This window comes from Lytechinus variegatus, chromosome 4 (genome assembly GCF_018143015.1).
Source record: "Lytechinus variegatus isolate NC3 chromosome 4, Lvar_3.0, whole genome shotgun sequence".
NCBI lineage: Eukaryota > Metazoa > Echinodermata > Echinoidea > Temnopleuroida > Toxopneustidae > Lytechinus > Lytechinus variegatus.
This window is the reverse complement of record NC_054743.1, coordinates 26,510,666-26,534,074: the sequence shown is the minus strand read 5'-3', so window position 1 is coordinate 26,534,074 and position 23,409 is coordinate 26,510,666. Positions and strand designations below refer to the sequence as shown.

Here is a 23,409-nt window from a genome sequence, read left to right as displayed (position 1 = left end):
GTGAGTGGACGAGTTGACAGTGGACGAATTGGCAATTTACCACACGATCACCGGGCTCAGTCCCTTTACAATGACGTCATAAAGAAAAGTGAATCCGGACATAACTTACTTTGAAATAATGACAAGTGGAATTACTAACAAGGGTATTGATGTGAAGCTGAAAGTAGTGCAGAAAGCTCGAGAGAAGCAAGTTTCGCGGTTTTCATGCCAAACCCTCCACCCTTAATCACCATTATGGTTTATTTCCAATTCGTCTAACATGTCTAATGGCAATTAGTCCAATTGCCAACTCGTCTACTATAGTTTTGTTTATCATCAGTTCGTCTACTCACAATATTGTCTACTTTCATCTAGTCTAATGCCATTCCGTCTAATAACCAGTTGGCCCAATAACCATATAGTCCATTTATTATTTGGTCTAATTAAAGTAGTGTTGATTGTGCAAACTGAATGAAACGGAAATGGGTATTAGACCAACTGGTTATTAGACGAAATGGTAAAAGACGAATTGGTTATTAGATAAAGTGATGATTGAACCAAATGGTTGTTAGACGAAATGTTTATAGACGGAATGGCATTAGACTAAATGAAGGTAGATCACGTGGTGAGTGGACGAGTTGGAACATGGACGAATTGGCAATTAACCATGGTAATCATGAAGGACAAGCAGAGTTACTACTGTTCCCCCCCCCCCCCCCCCCACAAAAAAGAAGCAATTCGTGGAATAGGGACGATTTTTGAAAAGTTACCATATAAAAATGATGTATGAAGGCTTCAACATTGTCAGATAATACGCGCTACCATTTGGGACAGGGAGAATTAGTGGTCAGCGAACGTCCACATTCCCTCCTTCGTCATCTTCATCAATACTTTAGCAAATGAATCAGCACTGTAAAAAATATATTAACTAGCGCTACAATCGTATCAAAACAATGTGCAGCATGTGACTAAATAGAGGGCAAGAAACACAGAAAGACAGAGAGATCTATCTAGAGGATGATTAATAGGCCTATACAGTACCGTATACTAACTTCCATGACAATTTATCAAACTTTAAACTTGGTTTCCGCGTGAAAACGATTGCTGCCATTTCTGCTTTTTTGAGGGAAAATTTCATTCTTTTAAAGGGGATTTTTTAGTTAAATGAGGACTTTGTGGAGGTAAGTGATAGTGTGCAGTGCCTCTGTATATAAAAATGTGTTTAGTGTGTGTTTTGGTGTTTGACTGAGCTGTGCTGGCTTGTGAAATTGGTTTGCCATGTCTGGAAAACTGCGATGCGAAACCATGCCCAGAGCTAAAAAAGAGATTGGCTCTGGAAAACTAAACATGGCTCCATGGTAATAAAAATGACCCCACCGCCATGTATTTTTTACCTTTACAATCATATATATTAATATAGAATAATGTTTAAATCATTCACTTGACATGAACATTTTGTTTTACAACAATACAGTACCGGTATACATCAGTATAAATACATCAATAGATTTTTATCGCATGATACATTTTCCATAGATTTCCAATCAATTGTATGTATATATATTATGCATATATACATTTCTACTTATTTATTACTAATATTGAGCATGCAACGATCACATATTTCGAGCTTGACATGGCCTGACAACCATTTGAATAAAAATAGCATAAAAATAGTAAATAGTAAGGACCTCCCTCATCACTGATGTCAAAAAACAGGCCAAGAAAATGCCTCCTTGTTTTAAAAAAAAAATAGTAAGATAGCAAATAGTAAGGTCCTCCCTCATCACCGCTCTCAAAAAACCTGGACGATCAACTACTTTCTTTTTTTACTTGGCCTTATATTTACCCACTCTTTTCTTTACATTGCACTTGCTGCATACCCCTCCATGAAAAACAATGATTTTCGTGCATGACAAATTACATCATGATTCTGGATGTGCACCGGACGGGTAAAGATATTCTTAATTATAATGATGTAAGAAATTGGTGTGATTTTTTTCTTCATACATCATATCATGAGTAAATCCCATTTTCTCCTGTCCGTCGGAAAAATTAAAAAATAAGGAACAAATAATTGGTAATCTAGATTTCAGATATTTTCTTGGAATATGTATAGTATCAAAAGAAAGATTAGAATCTAATGAAAATAGTGGGCCTTCATTCAAGATAGACATGTCATTTAGAATAAAAAAAAATATATAGACAAAACCCGGTCGCCTGAATTGGTCTCATACTGACCAGTCGGGACCTGGGGCCTGTTGCATGACGAGATGAGCGATACGTAGGAACGTCCTAGGACCATTCTTCCGAGATAGGAAGATTGGCGACAAATCAGCGCTTTCCGTTTCACGAAGGCAATTTTGTCTTCCAAGTCCGCGACATCGTTTTATATCGATAGTATCGGAAAAATATTTAGTCTTCATCGTCACCTGAACCTTTTATTTCGGAATGACGAGTTTTCTTAAAATCATTTATTTCAATAAAAAGAGATCAAATGATGTTTTATTTATTACTGATTGTAGAATTGGTGTATGGAGCTTACTTTATGAGGTAAAAAGAGAAAAAACTTTAAAGATTCACAAACATAACTGAATAAAATCGAAATTTTCATTATTTCCCATATTTAGAACACGGTGTCCTTTTAAAGACACCTTTCATTGATATTTCAACGAAAGAGACCCTTGCCCGATATAAAAATTGATTTAACTTAGTAATTTAGACATTTTAGTAGTTCAATATTCTATATTTTATAGAATACTTATATATGATGACAATTTTGCAAATTATGCGTTAATATGTTATTTGTTGAGGTAAAAATAGGGTTTGAATGGTGTAAACAAAATCAACAGTGTCTGATTGTATGAGACTAAAAAGGAAAATATGAGAGGCTACATGTGAAATATGTAATTTATTTATTTTATTTGTTAGATATAACGCAAGAAATACAAATGTGAGTGTTTAGAGTATAAACATACCTCAGTTGCATGATGAGTATCCGAAGACAAGGAAAATATGAACATTGCTGCAAACATGGCCAAGTGAATAAAGTAGTGCTATGCAATAATAATTAAAACATAGAAAAAGCTGTGTAATCCGCAATGGAAAAAATACCGTTAACCGGAAATAATGCTAAAAATTACGATCATAAACGTTGGTCATATTTAAAGTTGTTCACTGAATTAACGGAAATTTATCTAAGAATATAAGGTTTAAGAATATACAAAATATATATGACTAACGTGATTCTTTTGGGGCCTACCCTGCGATTTGAAGGCGCCTCTTCGTATGGACTTTTCATAATCTTTTCTTTGTGAACTTATCTTCATTTATGATTGTGATGGATTCGTAAGCTATGGGCCTAATCTGTATCTTAAATTCAATTAGCTATTTCTGCAGATCTTTGTTTTGTTACATCTCAAGTTATCCCAAATTCATTCAAGAAATAATTTTCATTGATTATAATCAAGCTCATCAAAAATAATAATTATAATGAAAATGAATAAAAATAAATGATTTAGCATGTTTAACATCTTAGTTTTGTGTCTTTTTTTGCTGAACGTTATAAACACGTTTTTTACTTACATAATTACTTTTTAAGAAATTTGTTTTCATGTTGTTTAATTATTTATATTGAGAAAGCATAAGGAGTCAGAGAGGGAGTGCAGCCCATTTCATAGTTCAAGTTTATTTATTTTTTAATGGAAAAGGGGTGGGGATAGGACGTATAGGGAGAATAAAAGAAAACATATTTTGAAAATATTTGGGCTTACATTACCCTCAGAGAAGTTAAAATGACTTCCGTTTTGGTCGTCTTGTCGACCTGAAAAGTGATGACAACTAGCCCCCATGTAAAAAAATAACTTGGCGCCATCCCAGATAAAACGCATCAACCCCCTAAAAAATATGTTTAAAGGTGATATGTCAGTGTGGCTTGCCGTAACCGCATTTTCTCTCATTGCCGACGGTGGCGGGCGGTGTGCAAAGAAGATCATGCCTACGTAGGACTTGTCTGGAGGTGTCTTTCCAAGGACCATTCTTCGTATCGCCCAAATCGGCTTTGTGAAACAGTTGAGCGATATCTCGTTCTTACGTAGAATGGTTCTACGAAAGACCATTTCATGCAACAGGCCCCTGATTATGCAGACTCGAACTAACAACAATACCGTCGGTAAATGGGGACGATAGTCAAATGTCAGAAATGGTTAAATGAATCCCAGAAACGACGGTTATTCCTGTCTAAACTTAAAGTTAGATGGTAATGTCTAAATCAAATGAACCCTTGAGTGCTTCGTAACGTAAACATGGTAGAGCAAGTCACAATACCGTACCGTACATTTTTCTTTTTAAAATCTCTGAACACCGCCAAGATACCCACTAGGTAAAAACCCAATCCCCACTGACCTGACCACCGACACACACACAAGCTTCAATTCCGACAGACTGTATATCGGGAGCTCTCTTGACTTTGTCTTAGCCCAGGAGCTCACCGTGTATTTACCCATACCCACGGGACAAGGGTAGATTATGGTCAAAATATCTAGCAAGATTATGAAAACAGAAATTAGGTCTATGCACTTACCACAATTATATGGATGAAGGTCTAACGAGTGGCAGTTTTCCTGACATCTGGGCACAGACTGGAACCTCAAAAAACGAAAAGTTCTCTCCTTCTATCCCCGTTTCGATCGGCCATTTTGTTACAATTCATAACAAAAATGGCCAATCTAGACAGGGGTAGGCATGGTAGGAGAGAACTTCGTTTTTTGATTTGAGGTTCCAGTCTGTGCAGCTGTGCCCAGTCAGATGTCAGAAAAACTGCCACTCGTTAGACCATCATCCATATAGGCCTAATCGTAGCGTAGACTAAGTGCATAATTTCTGTTTTCATAATTTATCTTGCTAGATATTTTGACCATAATCTACCCTTGTCCCGTGAGTATGGTCAATTACACGGTAAGCTCCTGGGCTCTCGCCCGCGTAGCGGGCGGGAGTTCCCTGGGTTATCTTAGTCTTAGTCTCACTAATGGGATCACGATCAGCCTGCGCCTGCTAATTGCTCTACCCGTACCCGAGAAGTTCCGGGGGAGTTTCTGTTTTGATTGGGGGTGAAGCCTGGCTGAAGGACCGTGCTCACTCAACTCACACTAACCCTACTGGGGTCCGGACAGCCCGACCACCAGACAGCCCGACCCTGGACAGCCCGACCCGCTGCCCTGGACAACTCGTCCCGGTCGAGTTGTCCAGGGTTGGCTCTGAATCGGACAACTCGACCACTTGAATTCTTCTTCAAAATTTCATGAAATGAAATTTCAAACTTTACTTCAAAAGTATTTTCCGCATAATCCATGTTTCTTCAATACATTCTCGACAGAAAAATTGACATTTCAGTGCATTTTGAGCTATTTTGAAAGAAAATAAAGCGAGTTCCCTTGCAACGAGAATAATCCGATACCGCCGGCGAGCCGTGTTCATTCAACTTACAACTTGCAAATTTGAGTTGATTTTTCCGTCACTTTACATATTTTAATGGTGAGTGTGTGCTATTTTGTATTTTCATATTCCGTTTTCACATTTCCTGTACTTATTTAAAGTTATTGCATTTCACAAAACTGATACTTAATGCAAACTTTTTGAGATAGTTCACCTGGAAAGGACACCGATGCGGTGCTTCGCCTCGCCGGCCGGCCAGCTCGGCGACCGGCTGTGCTGTGATTGTGACTGAGTGAGGCAGTCAGCTCAACTAGCTATGCGAGGTCAACTTATTTTAGTTAATTTTTCCGTCTCTTGACATATTTCCCATTTTCCAATGGCGAGAGTGTGCTATTTTTGCATTTTTACACTTTTACTTATTAAAAAGTTTTTATGTCACTAACTTGAGCTGATTTTAGGAAATTGATTGACTGCGTGGTCGGAATGCCCTTCCCAAATTTTAAAGTAACCATCCTTGACGCCCCTTTTTGGAGGCCTTCAGGCGGGAGGGGGGGGGGGGGTGCTTCCAACCAACATCTAAACCAATTAAGGAAATAGATTTGAAAATGTCTCAGTTTGTAAGTTATGAAGTTTACAATATGGAATAGTTTATTGAAAAAAATGTATTATACCGAAATTGAAAAACTTTACATGTTTTCATCAAAAATCTAAATTTTAAAACTTGCTTTTCGTTATCGAAACACATGTCTCTTATTTTTTACCTGTCAGTATCTGTCACAGCTTTTTTTCTGATGCAAATTCCACTGGAAACAACAGGTTTTCTGGAGGATACAAGCACTTGGGCTGGTCCCAACCACCTACACCCGGGATGAGAAGAGGTTTCATACTCGACAAGCGATGGCCTTGGCTTTCCATTTCTTTCACGAGCAGAAATGATACCGAGTTCCAATGACTTGGGCATCAGAGCAGCAGTGCCTTGATCGATGAGGTAAGTACAGCTTCTTAGATAGTATCAAATTTGTGAACTTCATGCAGGCACATCAAATTTCAATTTTTATTTTTTGGTATTTTCAAATTCTTTGAATGAAAGAAAGAACAATTGAATTGAACATTTACTTATTTCTTTTATACATTGTTTGAATTGAACAAAAATTTAACTTATTTTTTTATATACATTGTATTCATAAAAAATTTAAATTGCTTCTTAAAAATGTAATTACGACATGTTTAGGTTAAGTAGAAGTTGTAACATTCTAAATTAATTTTAGGTATGTAGGGGTTATGCTTAATTCATGAGGAACATTTATGTCATACACATCTAGATGATACCAAGTATCATTCAAGTGAGCTTGAAGGAGAAGTTCACCCTGACAAAAAGTTAATTGTAAAAAACAGCAGAAAAAATAAAAAATATTGCCAAAGGTTTGAGGAAAATCCATCAAAGAATTGAAAAGTTATTAGAATTTCAATTATTGGATTTGTGATGTCATGTGCGAGCAGCATTTCTGCATAATAAATGGTAAAAAGTCAAGAAATTGTAATTTTCTAAGAAAATTGAAACTGGTTTTACTATGCCTTTTGTATATATTCAAAAGACAAAACACTTCACACCCAAACCTGAAAAGAAAAGAAAAATAAGTCATCAGGAACCATTGAAAAAAATTGAATTCATGAATTTTATATTACAAAACATATGGGGCAGCTGCTCGTTTATGACGCCACAAATCTAAAACTTAAAATTCGAATAACGTTTTGAAACTATTCCACATACATTCACCAATATTTTTTTGCTATTTTGCTATTTTTACGACCAACTTTTTTTCAGAGTGAACTTTCCTCTATTATTGAATTAGTTGCAATTAATTTAACTTTAATATATTTAAAAAATGTATTTGCTTCTAAACTGAAGGTTGAAATGGTTTGATTTGTTTCAGTAGCAAAAGAGGTGCAGAGCTTCAAATAGTTGAAATTTCTTTATTTTATTTCTATCTTTCCAGCTCTTTGAGACCACCTGAATTGCAAGCTCTGTATGGCCAGTTTATGTGTGACAAAATAAGAGATGAGGAAGGGATCATGTAATTGCCATGGAAACCAAATATAGTAACGTATAACAGGTTGTATATTCCTGAAAGTGCAATTGTTGGATAAATGTTAATTTATATTGGCACTAATGTAATTTTAAGATCGTCCTTAGCTTTACATAAACACCAAGAGCAGAGGATATTGTTCCCAGTTGGAATTGTGTCATATTTATTTTCATAAGAGTATTATCATAATTGTGGTAATGTAATCCTATTTGAAACTTTGAACCAGTATAAATGTGGGATATAATATGTTTTATATACACTGAAGTTCAATATGTGTTACTATGTAATTTTAGATCTGATTAAGTTTACCTTAAATGTTACTTAATAAAACCCACTTAACTCCAAAGAAGTATTTTGAATATTTGGTTCTTGCACTATTTTGTATCTCTTTTCTCGCTGAATATTTACCTTTTATTGAGAGCTGCGGTGACGGGTTCCATGACATTTGCTCTGGCAAATTCCACACCATAATCTTATGAACAGCTTCAACCAGCAAGGTCTAAACCTAACTTAAAACCATATTGCAACCCTGAACCTCTATCATAAGGGGCTTTCACAATTGCTCGTGCGATTATTTGCGATCACTTGGTCACAATATATGTTGCACAGAATTGCAACTGTGAAGGGTCGTAAGTAGTTGCGCAGCCAATTGTGAAAAGGGCTTTAGACAAAATTAAGCCTGGGGGCAATTGTCGCAGGAGCAAATGTTGTGTCACATGGTAATCAGATGGAGATGATTGGAGAGATGAAGATGGGGGGGGGAGGATGGAGATGAAAGGTGGGATGGTCATGACGAGGAGTGATGGAGTTGAGAGGGGTGTGGATGATGAGTGGATGGAGATGATGAGAGGAGGGATGATACAAGGATGGATTGAGATGATGAAAGGTGGAATGGCCATGATGAGGAGTGATGGAGTTGATGGGAGGGGTGTGGATGGAGATGATGAGAGGAGGGATGGGATGAGGCAAGGATGGATGGAGATGATGTGGAAGGGTTGACAGGAGTAGGGGGTGGAGATGAGGAAGAGATTGAAATGAAATAGGGATGGAGATGCGAAAATGGTTGGAGAAGACGGGAATGGAGATAATGGGGGTGGAGATGTCAGGCGGCGTGTTGATAATGAGAGAAGAAAGATAAAAGGGCAGGGGGGTGATCATCATCACAAACATTGCCTCCACCAACTTCATCATTACCATCATCGTCATTATGACATCATCATCACCACAAACTTCATCATTATCATTGGCGTAATGAGTGAAAGATTTTGAGGGGTAAGATATGGCCCATCATGCCAAAGTTATTTTTTTACATTTTTATTACACAAACTCATTTTTTTTATTATGACATCATACTAAAACTCTTCTCTCTTTTCGTTTCTCTTTCATTCTTTTTTTTGTATTTTATCTTCTTTTTTGAGGGGGGGGGGTGCTCTTGCCCCCAAGACCATGATCCCCTACCACCTGTATTCCACTGTTCATTACCAACACCATCTACTATCGTCATAATCATCAACACCACTAGCTACATTACCATCATCGTCATCATCACCACCATCATCGACATCATTACCATCACTATCATCACCACCTCCCATCTCATAACAATCACCAGTCCATAATTATCTTTATCACATCATCATTATCCTCATCACCACAACATCTTGATCGTCATCATAATTATTTTATCTGTGATTTTATACACAGAAACTAGTACTTATGTCACATTATTCATCTCTTACTGTAAGATGGACTTTACATATCACCCAAAAATGACATTTCAATCATTGTTAGCAAAAATGAATGAATAGGATTTATATCTCCCTTATCAAATCAGCGCGTGTTGAAAACGCTTTGAAAAGGGAACCAGATAAATAATAATGTATTTCATAACTATTAATGAGAATTAATGAAAAGTAAAATGTCAAGATTCAAAGTCGCAGCTTGCATATTTGCGATTGACAAAAGGAATATTTCAAGCTAAAGCTGTTTGTTGGAATTCTTGTAGAGAGTTGGTATGATTATCATTAAAGGGGTGGTCCAGGCTGAAAATATATCTTGATACACAGAGTAGAATTCACTGTGCAAAACGCTGAAAATTTCATCAAAATCGGATAACAAATAATAAAGTTATTGAAGTTTAAAGTTGAGCAATATTTTGTGAAAACAGTCGTCATGAATATTCATTAGGCGAGCTGATGATGTCACATCTCCACTTTCTGTTTTCTTATATTATTACATAAAATCATGTTTTTTTTTTCATTTTTTCATACTTGTGAGAATAATATGTCTCCCCTATGATTAAATAAGTTGCAGCAATAAATATCTAATGTACTAAATCAGTAATTGTTGTCAATCCAGTTTTTCTGTTTCTTGGAGGAAAAAATTTGAATAAACCTAATTTCATATAATAAAATACAAAAGAACGAGTGGAGATGTGACATCATCAGCCCACCTAATGAATATTCATGACGACTATTTTTACAAAATATTACTAAACTTTAAAATTCGATAACTTTGCTATCTGTTGTCCGATTTTGATGAAATTGGCAGTGAATTCTACTCTATTTATTAAGCTATAAATACCTTCAGCCTGGACCACCCCTTTAATAAAAAAGTGGCACGAATATTCATCTTTTGATAGACATGCAAGATTCATTTTCTAAATGTGTTGGAAACGGCATTACCATGGGAATAACAAGACAGGGTATTAATTTCCTTCAGTTCAGTGGTATCCCTTTTCTGCACTTTTATTCCTTTGCATTATTTTTTCATTTCTTTATTTGCGCCCCCTGAATGTGCCCCCTAGATACGACCCTGACTGACCTGGGTACAATACTAGTTTTATCTACTTGATGAGAATTTCAGTCAGTTTTTGAAAGGCAAATCCGTTAGAACCTGCAAAGTTAAAAGTGTTGTGATAAATTAATGATAGATCGTGGCCAGTTTTGGTTGTTAAAGCAAATTTCATAAATTATTAAATTGAAATTTAATGCATGAGTGAAGTTCAACACACATTGCATTTTTGGGGGCAGCATTTTAACTTTATTACGAGCTTACGTATACGTAAGATCGTATCTCTGTGCTTTATTATGTGGATCTCAGCAATGTGTTTGGGGGAGTCGGGAGAATAGAGGGTGAGATGGAACTTATGTGGGAAAAGTAGGTTGATAGAATAAGGTTCAACAGAACATTTAGCCCCCCCCCAAAAAAAAAGAAAAAAAAAAGAAACCTCCCTCTCACCCGCCCTCCCCTTCTGTTGAGAGACTGATTGCTCTTACATGTACGTATGAAGTCCAGAGCAGAATTTTCGGAATTTAATGATAAGTTCCGAAAATTGGGGCAACAACTTTTACCTATCAATCCTTCTGTCAAAAATTTATCAATAAATCAATTCAATCAATGTGCAATATGCTTGATCAAACATTCATTTTTTTTCAATGAATTATTCAATAAATCATCATCGGCCTAATCAGTCAATTTCTTGGTAATCATTTGGCACCCCCTAGTTCAATCATCAATCCCCCCCCCCCCCCTTAGTTCAAACATCAATTTTGCACTCCTACATGGATAGAACATGGCAGCGGATAAGGTTTCAAAGCCTGTGTATAGCTTTGGTAAAGGGTCAATAATGTGATTGATGATCGAATATCATCTAATATGACAGTCTTACTGAAGCAGAGACCGTTAGATATTTTCCAACTGCACTTCTCTGAGAAAATTTCAAATATTCAAATCTTGGATATATAGCGCCCTCTCTCGGCGATGCTTGTTTTAAATTTAAAAAATGGGCATTCAACAACGAATTGTTATGGCATTCAAGCACTTATCTTATAAATTTAGTGATTAGATATCCAAAAGTTACAAAGAACATATCTTGAAAGTTTCAGCCTATTTCATGATTTGGAATAGGATTTAATTGAAAGACAAAAACACACAGATATTTTAATTTGATCGGGTGACCCGATCAAGTTAAATTTCCATGTAAAATCGCAAAATTTATCCTGTAAAACACATTTTCATTTTATATCCTCCACATCATAACTGTTATAGGGCATATCCATTCATATTAGCTAGCAATGAATTGGAATAGTGATAGGTGCATTTTGGTGGATTTACCAAAACTATACACAAGCTTTTTATCAATGACACCCTTAAAAATGTTATGAGGGAATGTGGTGACCGGGGAGAAAATCTTTGAAGAATTTGAATAGTAAAAACTTAATTGATTCTAGAGCAAATAATAATAATGGCCCACATATATAGCGATTATTTTTCTTTGTGGTCGAAAAATCTTGGTAGGGCTTGAGCGAAGAAGAGAAAAAGGGAGGGAAAGAAGTAGAGAAAAAGTGGATAGACAGAGCGAATGAAAGAGTGGAATGGGGGAGAAAGGAAAAAGAAGGGGAAAAAGAAAAAAAAACAGAAAAAAGCGAGAGGGAAAGAGAGTGACGGTCCTACTTTAGGCCTTTTGAGATAACCTAATCGTGTTTTTGAGAATGAAATTATGATTTTCTTAAACCTTTTTCTGCAGGACTATCCCCACAACATATTTATCTTGGTGCCCCCTACAAAAGTTCAAGGCCCCCAGTGCACCCAAAGCTGAATAAACCCAGCTACTTCATGCACTGATGAGATCGAGTCAATGGATTGCATCATTTCCAAGAGGTTCTCAATAACATTCCTGAGATGATGAAAAGGATGTTGGTGGCGATAGTGATAATGATGAACATTGGTGATGACGGTGACGATGGTGGTGATGATGATATTGGTGATCATGATGATGATGCTGATGATTATGATGGCGATTATACTGGTGATACGATGACAATAATGATGGATGATGGTGGCGATGATCGTGATTTGATGAAAATTATGGTGATAATAATGATGGCGATGATGATAGTGGTGATGGCGATGATGATAGTGGTGATGGCGATGATTATGATGATGATGGATGAGAATGATGTTGGTGGTGATGATGATGATGGCAATGATTGTGGCGATCGTGATGGTGGCGATGATAGAGATGATGTTGGTGGTGAACTGGTGATGATGTTCCATTCCTCCTCTACATCCCCTCATCTCCATCGCCTCCTCATCTCTGCTCTCAGCTTCATCTCTCATCGTCATCCCCTCCATCCTTTCCCTCATAATTTCAATCCCTCCTCTCATCTCCATCCTTCCTTTCATCTCCATGCCTCCTCTCATCATCTCTATCCCTCTCATCCCCATCCCTCCTCTCATCATCTCCATCCTTCTCATCTCCAACCCACTTTTTATTACCATCCTTTTCACATCACCGTCTCCATCCCTCCAATTTCAACTTCATCTCTCTCACAATGTCCACCACAGCACTTAACAGTGAAATGTTCAGCAGAAAAAAATACATGGGAGTAATAGAACCCAATATTCACAATACTTTTTAGTAGACTCTTTATTTTCTATGTAACAATGTGATAAACTTGATCACAACTATAATTACTAAGTAACACATAATTTTCTGTTATATCTTACAAACAGTATAGCATAACAAAACATGGTCTTGTTATGCTGTTGAAAAAAAAAACATACATAAAGAAAATCAAATAGTGCACCATTCCTGGTATATCTGTTTACTATTTATATATTCACAAATTCATGTGTGCCCAGTCATACTTTTGCCTCTTAGTATAAAAAGCAATTGCCAGTCCAACTTCAGACAAATAATTCCTGCTATACTTCCTTAAAGCCTGCTATATTTGTATACTATTTGTACATATTCACATATTCATGTGTGCCCATATTTGTTGATTTGTAACTCTGATTGAGAACAATATCCTCTGCTTTGGGTGCGAATGTAACAATATAGACAATCTTAAAACTACAATAGTAACCATACAAATTAACATGTAATAATTAATTGCCCCTTTCGGTTTAAGAATATACATTTCAAAATTTATTGCATATATATTTTATAACCATGACAACTAACTTAACCCTAACTTACGTAGAGGGCTCTTTCAAGGTTAAGTCCACCCAAGAAAAATGCTAACTTGAATACATAGAGAAAATCAAACTAGCATAGTGCTAAAAATTTCATCAAAATTGGATTTAAAATAAGAAAGTTATGACATTTTAAATTTTCGCTTATTTTTCACAAAACAGTGATATGCACAAATAGGTAAGTCGATGATGCCCATCACTATTTTTTTTTATTGTTTGAATAATAAATATTTCAGTTTTTAAAATAGATTTTATTTGACAATAAGGACTAACTTGACTGAACCATATTAGCATTAAACAATGATAATTTCACATGTTCAGGGAGAAATTAATTGTTGTATCACTTGACAATGAGGAGAAAATTAGAATATTTCATATAATAAAATACAAAAGAAATAGTGAGTGGATAACGTCATAGTCTCCTCATTTGCATACCAGCCAGGATTTGCAGATAACTGTTTTGTGAAATTAAGCGAAACTTTAAAATGTCAAGACTTTCTAATTTTACATCCGACTTTGATGAAATTTTCAGTGTTATGCTTGTTGGATTTCTCTCTTTTTATTCAAATCAACTTTTTGTTAGAGTGGACTTGTCCTTTCAGCACTTCCTTACAATTTTGTTTTATAAATAAAAACAAGCTAAGTACAGTTTGCAATCCATGTTGTCTCAACTAAGTCAAACAGCTGGAAAGATGAAGGGGTATGAAATGAATTATTGACAAAATTATTGTAATTTCAAATATTTGAAGATCTGCAGTCTGCACCTCTTAATAAAAGAAATTAGACCATTTTCAATCTTCACCTTGTCTTGAACAATTTAGAAGCAAATACAATTTTAATATATCACAGTTAAGTTAATTTGCTAAACACACTAGAACCATACCTGGTATCTTCTGGAAGATTTACAAAACATAAAGGATCCACATAAATTTCGCATTACCATACCCAAAAATTAATTTGAAATGTTACAACTTCTTCGAAACCTATAAGTAAATTTTTTGTTCAATTCAAACAATGTATAAAGAAAAAAAAAGTAAATTCATTATTCAATTCAATTGTCCTTTCTTTCTTTTAAAGAATTTGACAATACAAAAAAAATAAATTTCACTTTGATATGCCTGCATGAAGTGTGCAAAAATTGATTTATTGTATCTATAAAGCTGTGTTTACCTCATCGATCAGGGGACTGCCGCTCTGATGCCCAAGTCATTGGAACTCGGTAATATTTCTGCTTGTGAAAGAAATGGAAAGGCCATCGCTTGTCGAGTATGAAACCTCTTCTCCTCATCCCTGGTACAGCCCAAGTGCTTGTATCCTCCAGCAGACCCACTGTTACCAATGGATGTTGCATTAAAAAAAGCTGCGACAGTAATCGATAACGAAAAGCAAGTTCTTAGATTTTGATAAAAAGTTAAGTTTTTCAATTTCGGCAGAATACATTTCATTTTTCAATAAACTATTCAAGTTTGATAATTATAAATACCCTCTATTGTCAGTTGTTAACCCCCCCCCCCCACTGCCCTTCAAAACTTCGAAAACAATAAAAAAATTAAAGTTATTCAAGAACAAAAATAAACAATGACACTTTCCTACAAAAATTGTAAACTTCATAACTAATTACATGTACATATGCCGGCTACTGAGACATTTTCAAATCTCGGCCTATTATTTCCTTTTAATTAGTGACATAAAAAAAAAACTTTTTAATATGTGGAAGAAGCGTAAAAATACAAAAATAGCACACTCTCGCCACTGGAAAATGAGCAATATTATGTCTAGAGACGGAAAATTAACTAAAATAAGTTGACCTCGCATATAGCTAGTTGAGCTGACTGCCTCGAAATGACGGAAAAATAGACGCAAATTTGTGGAAAAAAAATCTCGTAATGGGTGGGACAACTCGGCCCGCGGTCCGAGATGTCCCGTGGTCCGAGTTGTCCCGTCCGGACTCAGTCACAGCCGGTCGCCCAGCTGGCCGGCCGGCGAGGCGAAGCACCGCATCGGTGTTCTTTCCAGGTGAACTATCTCAAAAAGTTTGCATTAAGTATCAGTTTTGTGAAATGCAATAACTTTAAATAAGTACAGGAAATGTGAAAACGGAATATGAAAATACAAAATAGCACACACTCACCATTAAAATATGTAAAGTGACGGAAAAATCAACTCAAATTTGCAAGTTGTAAGTTGAATGAACACGGCTCGCCGGCGGTATCGGATTATTCTCGTTGCAAGGGAACTCGCTTTATTTTCTTTCAAAATAGCTCAAAATGCACTGAAATGTCAATTTTTCTGTCGAGAATGTATTGAAGAAACATGGATTATGCGGAAAATACTTTTGAAGTAAAGTTTGAAATTTCATTTCATGAAATTTTGAAGAAGAATTCAAGTGGTCGAGTTGTCCGATTCAGAGCCAACCCTGGACAACTCGACCGGGACGAGTTGTCCAGGGCAGCGGGTCGGGCTGTCCAGGGTCGGGCTGTCCGGTGGTCGGGCTGTCCCGGAACCAATCTACTTTATAAGTCACGGTCAGGACAGTTCCAGATATATCCATTTTTTAAGTAACTCATTCAAAAAATAATAATCACGCAAACATCGTATTACCTCAAGACTATCTAACAAGTTAATTGTTTCACTAAACCGTCACAACACTGCCACTGGATTGTTGCTCGCGATCCATTTCCTTTCGCTTTTATTTTCACGTGATCATCGGTCACGAGATGGCGCTATTCCACTCAACTTGACAGTAAAGTGTACTTCTATTTTAGAAAATATTTTTCTAAAATATCTGAAATATCTAAAATATCTGTGCAAATTACCGGGGTAAATATTGTAGCTTCATAGATTCGAACTGTTCAGATCAATACCCCAACAGGAGACCGGAAAATCTACAGGATAAGTCCTTCATTTCTGTACCTGATGTGATGTGATAAAGATATGGGCACAAAATGTAATTAAAGCAACAAATTCATAAGTGTGCCCCCAACAAAAAAAAGTAAAAATTAATATTTTACAACTGAGGGGTGGGGAGAGAAAATAAATAGAAGGAAATGAAACAGAAAATTAAAATATGGAATTAAGTTATGGATACTAAGCCTATAAAAGAAAAAGTATATCATAATAACTTATGTAATAACTGGTGATGTTGATTTATATATTCAATAAATATTGAAAGTAAAACGTCTGTCACAAGTCATTTTATGCTAGATTTTCACTATTTTTTGCTCAATGGATCGATTCGTTCGGTCGATTAAGCCTACTTATACCACGATCAACAATAAGATAGCAGTTAGTTTTGAGGTGTTTAAATGGCAAGTCCACCCCAACAAAAAGTTAATTAAAATAAAAAATAAAAGGATGAAGAAGAGGAGAAGGAAGAGGAGGAAGAAGAGGACAAGCCAAGAGATATGAGGAATAAGAGGAAGAGGGGGAGGAAGAGGAAGAGGAGGAATAGGAAGAAGAACAGGAAGAGGAGGAGAAAGAGAAGCTAGGAAGAGAAAGAAGAGAAGGAGGAAGAAGAGGACGAGCCAAGAGATATGAGGAATAAGAGGAAGAGGGGGAGGAAGAGGAAGAGGAGGAATAGGAGGAAGAAGAACAGGAAGAGGAAGAGGAGAAAGAGAAGCTAGGAAGAGAAAGAAGAGGAGGAAGAAGAGGACGAGCCAAGAGATATGAGGAATAAGAGGAAGAGGGGGAGGAAGAGGAAGAGGAGGAAGAACAGGAAGAGGAGGGGGAGAAAGAGAAGCTAGGAAGAGAAAGAAGAGAAGGAGGAAGAAGAGGACGAGCCAAGAGATATGAGGAATAAGAGGAAGAGGGGGAAGAACAGGAAGAGGAGGAGAAAGAGGAGCTAGGAAGAGAAAGAAGAGAAGGAGGACGAAGAGGAGGAAGAAGAGGAGGGATAGGAGGATGAAGAGGAAGAAGAGGGATATGAGGAAGAAGAAGAGGAGGAGGGATAGGAGGAAGAAGAGGAAGATGAGGAAGAGGAAGGAGGAAGAGGAGGAAGAAGAGAAAGAAGAGGGAAGAAGAGGACGAGAAAGAGGGATAGGAGGAAGAAGAGGAGGAAGAGGTGGAGGGATAGGAGGAAGAAGAGGAAGAGGGGAAGAAGATGAATAAGAGAAGGAAGAAGAGGAGGATGAAGAGGAGAAAGAGTAGGTTGAAGAATAGGAAGAAGAGGAAAAGGAGGAGGAAGAGGAGGATAAAGAAGAGAAAGAAGAGGAGGCAGAGGAGGAGGTGATACATAACCTCAGTCTAGAGCAAATTAGCGGGGATGATTATACTAAACTAATTGGTTCAATGTCAAATTCTTGATGGGTCAAAATGATCTCAATCACTATTGCCAATGCATCTGAAGTAAACCTTTCCGAAGAAAATCTATAATAAAGCCAATTTAAAGATCTGTATGGGTATGCTAAGTCATACAATTTCCAATCAATTTTAATATGCCCTCCCCTTTTGATAAGTTTACTGGTGTCTGGTATTTTATTTTAAAATCATTGCACATTTATTTTCTACTACCAATTAAAGTGACTTCTCATCCTTCACATCCCTCATTCTCTTTCTTTCTCTCTCTCTGTCACCAATTTTTTTTCTTTTCTTTCCAATTTCATCATACTCTCTCTCCCTCCTCTCCCCCCTCCCTCTCTGTCTTGTCCTCTCTCTATACAGTGTCCCAGAACAAAGGGAAATTCAGTTTAAATTTTTCCTATCATGATCATAAATTTGCTTCATAAAATGTACATGAATGTAAAGATATACTTCTCCTCTTTCATTTTGAGACCCATCTCAACATTCATAATGCATGCAAGACTGAGTTAGAAATATGAAAAGGGTGGCACCAAATCTCCATTTGCACGAGCAAATTGTGATTTTGAGTGAGTTTTACTGGCTGGTACTGCTATCTATTCGGAAAACAAAGTTTATGACTTGAATATCTATCTATTCTTCTTTTGTATGAGACCTTATGGGTAAAATATGAATGACGCATGGTCGAGACAAAGTTGCATGAAAACATGCTTGATTTCTACCTATTACTAGTAGACGGATGGTTGGAAAGCAACCACTTCATTTTCCCAAACACAGCAGCAGACAATAGGCTAATGGTGAATGCTGTTCGGGCCGGGGAAGGAAAGCCCTTTGTTGTTGAAAAAAAGTCCTGGAGCCTATGGCTATGAGAATCCAATGTTACAACAGTAATAATTTTGATATTAAAGTTTTGTCTCGCTATGTTTCGCAGGGGCGGCAAAATATATTTGAAAGTTTTTTTTTTTAAGTTTTACAAAAAGAATTCAAACATAACATTCAAGCCAATCGTATTACACTCATCCCTTTTTCACCGGTAGCCCATTGTCTGCTGCTTTGTTCGAAATACTCTTTTTTTAAATGATCTAAGAGGTGGAAATCAAGCATGTTTTCATGCAACTTTTTCTCGACATATTTTATGCACGAAGTCTTATATGAAAGATGAAAAAATTAATATTAAAGTTATGAACTTTGTATTCCGAATACATAGCAATAAAAGCCAGAAAAACTCACTTAAATTTGTAATTTGCTCGTGCAAATGGAAATTTGCTAGCACCACTTTCAATTGTTTTAACTCAGTCATTCGTGAATTATGAACGTTGAGATGGGCTTCAAATGAAAGAAGGGAAGTGCATCTTTTAACTGATGTTCATCTCATGAAGCAAATTTATCATTATGATTGAAAAAATCACACTGAATTTCCAGTTTCTTTTTTTTTTTCTGGGATGTACTGTATATTTCAATATTAACCTTCCAGTATAACAACCATTCAAACAAAACATCCACCCAGACCGAACAGAAGGATCTTGGTGGAAACATTTTAGTTTCACATTCTGTATTTTATTTCAAAATTATAATACGTTTCAGCATGATTTCATTTCAGCAAAAAGATAATCAACAACATGATAAAGTCACAATTTATCTCATTTATAGGACTACAGCTTGTTGGCATAAATCATTGACTGGTTGAAATACAGTTATGTTTTGAATTAAAACAAATTCTTTGCTTTTCATAATTGGTGCCATGTTTTCTAAATGCACATATAAAAGAACAAATCTTGGAAAACAAATAAGCAATGTAAAACTATCAAATACATTAACATGGATCTTGATCCAAAATTTAAAAAGTGGACCATTTTCTTTTAATGACAGAAAAAAAATCACAGTTTAACATGCTTCTATCTACATTGATTCATATTTTTGACTAAAATCACAACTACCTTTCGACCTTGTATTTCAAATTGTGACAAAGATAAAGTTTCTAAGTCATTTCTTTTTTACAGAGTGGCAGGAATTGTTGATATAATTTCAGGATAGAGGAGGAAGGTTCTAGGACAAGGGTACAAGCAAATGATGAGCTTGGGAAGTGGACAGATGCCAGAGTAATTGGAGGAGGGAGGAGACTATTCTGATCTTTCATTTCCTATCCCTACCAATGTCTTCATGTTGGTGCACATTGTGTGAGACACTGGGTTTTGCTCTCGATCAACAGCAAAGAGTTAACCCATTAGCATTTCCAGAGAAGAGATACATTGTCATAGTATCTAGTATTAATGTACACCAAAATATGACGAGCTCGTTGATCTTGGCAAATACCAACTTGGTGACATGGGGAATGTTACCAAAGGAGGAGTTATCTATTTCATTTAATAAAATACAAAATACCTAACTGTTACAGTATTCGCTCTCTTATTTCCGTCATTTGTGTTGTGCATACATGTGTATGTACATGCACAGTATTATGTTCATGCAATCGCAAGGTTGCTTAGCTACTGCTTGGTGGCGTTTGTTAATTTCCTGTCACGGCTGGCCGCACAGCGTCAGGGAACTGGACAATAGGATCAATCCATCACTCAAAACCATGGAAAGCACACTAGAAGAAATCTTTGGGTGAAGAGATGAAAAATGTGAAAGAATTTCAGTCCCCATTCTTCTCATTGTGCGGAGAGAAGTGTACATTTTTCATACAACATTGGTTTGGTTCAGATTTGAGCAACATGATGGTATTCAGTTATTGGATAGTGAGATTGAGGTTCTACTACTGCCCCCCCCCCCAAAAAAAAAAAAGATGAAGTAAATAAAATAAAATAAAGTAAAGATAGACTCCTATACCTATTGCCGAAACTGCATGAAAAAAAGGACAAAAGATAAAGAAAAAAACAATGAATGTGAAAATGCAACAAAATACCATTGCAACAACATGTGGAAACAAAATTCCAGACAGAGTCAATTCATCTTCCCCCTGGATTCACCAAGAGAGAAGTATACAGAACAATTACAGACTTAAATGCCAATGTATGCATGCTCAGAAACACACTCCAACACAGTATGGATAAGATCAGAAGCACATCAAAATCCCTAATTTCAACCTTCTCCAAATGAGACTTGTGCATGGAATTGAAGAAAAACCTTTGGAGACAAATAGCAAATTCATAGGAAGGAATTTGATGGCACAGCATCAGGAACATGTTGAGAAACAAAGCAATGAGAGGCCAAAGATAACAGAGTTTTGTCGTCTGTTGGTTGTCTGGATGATTATGTTGTTGAATGTGTTCAAGTTCCACCACTTAATCTATTCTAGATTGGAAGCTATTGAGGGAAATAAGCATGAATTTGACAAATGCATGCAAAACAAGAATAATAGGTCTTTTATATTCTAATTTGTTGGTCTGCCACTTTGATAGATCACTTCTTAATATCATCAGAATTTTCTTAATTTCCTTCTATCCTTGATTCATGGGAGCATGATATATCATTACCGACCACACAATTTCCTTCAATTTTTTGTCATATTGTGACGGAATCACAAAATGATAGCAAGCAAAATCTATGTCATTAGTATAAATTGTGATGTCATAATGCTTAATTTTTGCAGTGCCGATAAGTTAAAGAAATTGCAATTATGATTATTAATGGTCATGGCTTTTCTAGTCAGAAACCATTAGCAATGCAAAAAAATTGCGCATTTGATAAAAATTAATTACCACACTTACAATTTTCATTAATCTAGATATAGATTTTTGACATCTTATATTTTGACATCTTATATTTTCCAACATCTTTGGAAAGTGTTTGAAGGTAACTCTTTAGACAAATTTTGGCAGCAAGAGGCTAAGAACCTTGGTATAACATAGATATGTCACCAAGGGTCTCTATACGAGGCATCCTTGAGCTTTTTATGAAGATCAGATAGGAATAAGACTTTGTGGTACAGTTATTCTTGGATCTTATCTCATCTCAGATCCTTGATCTTATTATGAAGATCATAGTTGGGAGGAGGAGGATTTAATGATATATTATGCAGCTATTCTTGGATCTAACGTAATCACAGATTCTTGATCTTTATTAAGGTCAGAATAGGATTAGGATTTTTTTTTTGAATATCATGAAAAATATTGTTTGACCTTAGAAAGTTAAAGGTCAGTTTGTTGTGTGGAATTGGGAAAGTTAGAGTTCCTGATGGTTAGGACAGAGCTGTAAATATGTAAATCACTCTATTGTCTACATAGGCGGCAGATGCAAGGGGGGAGGTGAGGGGGATTGCTTGTCCATCCCAAAATTTCAGGTGGACCCCCCCTAAATTTTTTGGCTTTTGCCGCCAATGATTGTCTAGGATGTCTCCTAGGTTAAAGGCATTCATTTTCTTGTTTTAAATGATCAAAGCCTCTTTTTATTTTTGTAAATACACAAAAAAGGTAGTGGACTTTTAGTATTTAAAGTGATGTATTGATTTTTCGATACAATCTTTCCATGATTAGTCGAGACAATTACATTACTGGATAGTTTTCTTTGAAAAACAATAAGGAAAGAATCCTTGGATGATCCAAGTTTCCTGGGATTTAAGCTGATTTTTCAAAGAGGTAAAGCAAGTTCTGATAGTTGTAATAGGAAGGAATGTGATAATTTGAGACTTGTCCTATCTAAAGACTTTGGTTAGAAAAGTTGAATAAGCCGACAGAGTTATCATTGGATACTTAAGGGAGCCGTTGTATAAAAATTTGCCGGAGTTTTTTACGGCAAAACTTGAAAAATTGAAGAATGTTTTTTGCCATAGCTTCTGTACCAAGAGCAAAGTCCTAAACACTCAGGCAAAATAGTTTCAAGATGGCTGCTCTACTGTATGCCATACAACAGGCAGCTGTCTTGAGACGGGAGCGAGTCTTTAGAGATCGAACGCATCCCTTGGATATCTATGACGACAGCGAGATGCAGAAGTTGTACAAATTTTCCAGACAGGGATGAGTTCATATCATCAACAGACTTGCTCCCCATATCGAGCATCCAACTGGAAGGAATTTTGCATTGCCTGCATGCTTGCGAGTGTTCATAACATGGTATTTTGCAACTGGATCGTTTCACAGTAACACAAACGTAATACACGGCATACATTTGTCCACTGGGTGGATAGGCCGGGTTGGAAAATTAACCCGTTGAGTGGAGACTGTGTTGAATTGAAGCTGAAAGTTAGATTATTTGAGTGTTTAAGCTCAGAATAGAGAAACGGGGGGCCGTTTCATAAAGCTGTTCGTAAGTTACGAGCGACTTTAAGAGCGACTGGTGATCCTTTCTTACGCGCTTGACCATCGCCAATGAAATATACCATTTTCCGCAAGAAGGGATCACCAGTCGTTCTTAAAGTCGCTCTTAACTTACGAACAGCTTTATGAAACACCCACCAGGAGTATAGTGGATGGCCAAGGGCCTAGTTTAGAAAGTAGTAAAAAGGCTTGACATAGCCGAGATTCCCGAGAATAGAACTTTTCATTCTTTACTGGAGAAAAAAGCATATTTGTTGGAAAGAAAATAGTAACAGTTCAAGATCAACTAACAACTTTGATCAGTCTTCTAATAGTGTTGATCCAGAACACCGATAAAAATTTAAGATGTATTCCTAGTATTCAAACACGTTTCTCGGTCA

The 23,409-nt window shown here is 36.3% G+C and overlaps 1 long non-coding RNA gene across 1 annotated transcript; it reads left to right on the top strand.

Moving 5' to 3' along the window:
- Window positions 1–5,139: 5,139 nt before the first annotated feature.
- LOC121413711 lies at window positions 5,140–9,012 on the top strand. The gene is made up of 3 exons (XR_005969766.1): window positions 5,140–5,511; window positions 6,181–6,400; window positions 7,410–9,012. It is a non-coding gene; the product is annotated as an uncharacterized LOC121413711 (long non-coding RNA).
- Window positions 9,013–23,409: the final 14,397 nt, after the last annotated feature.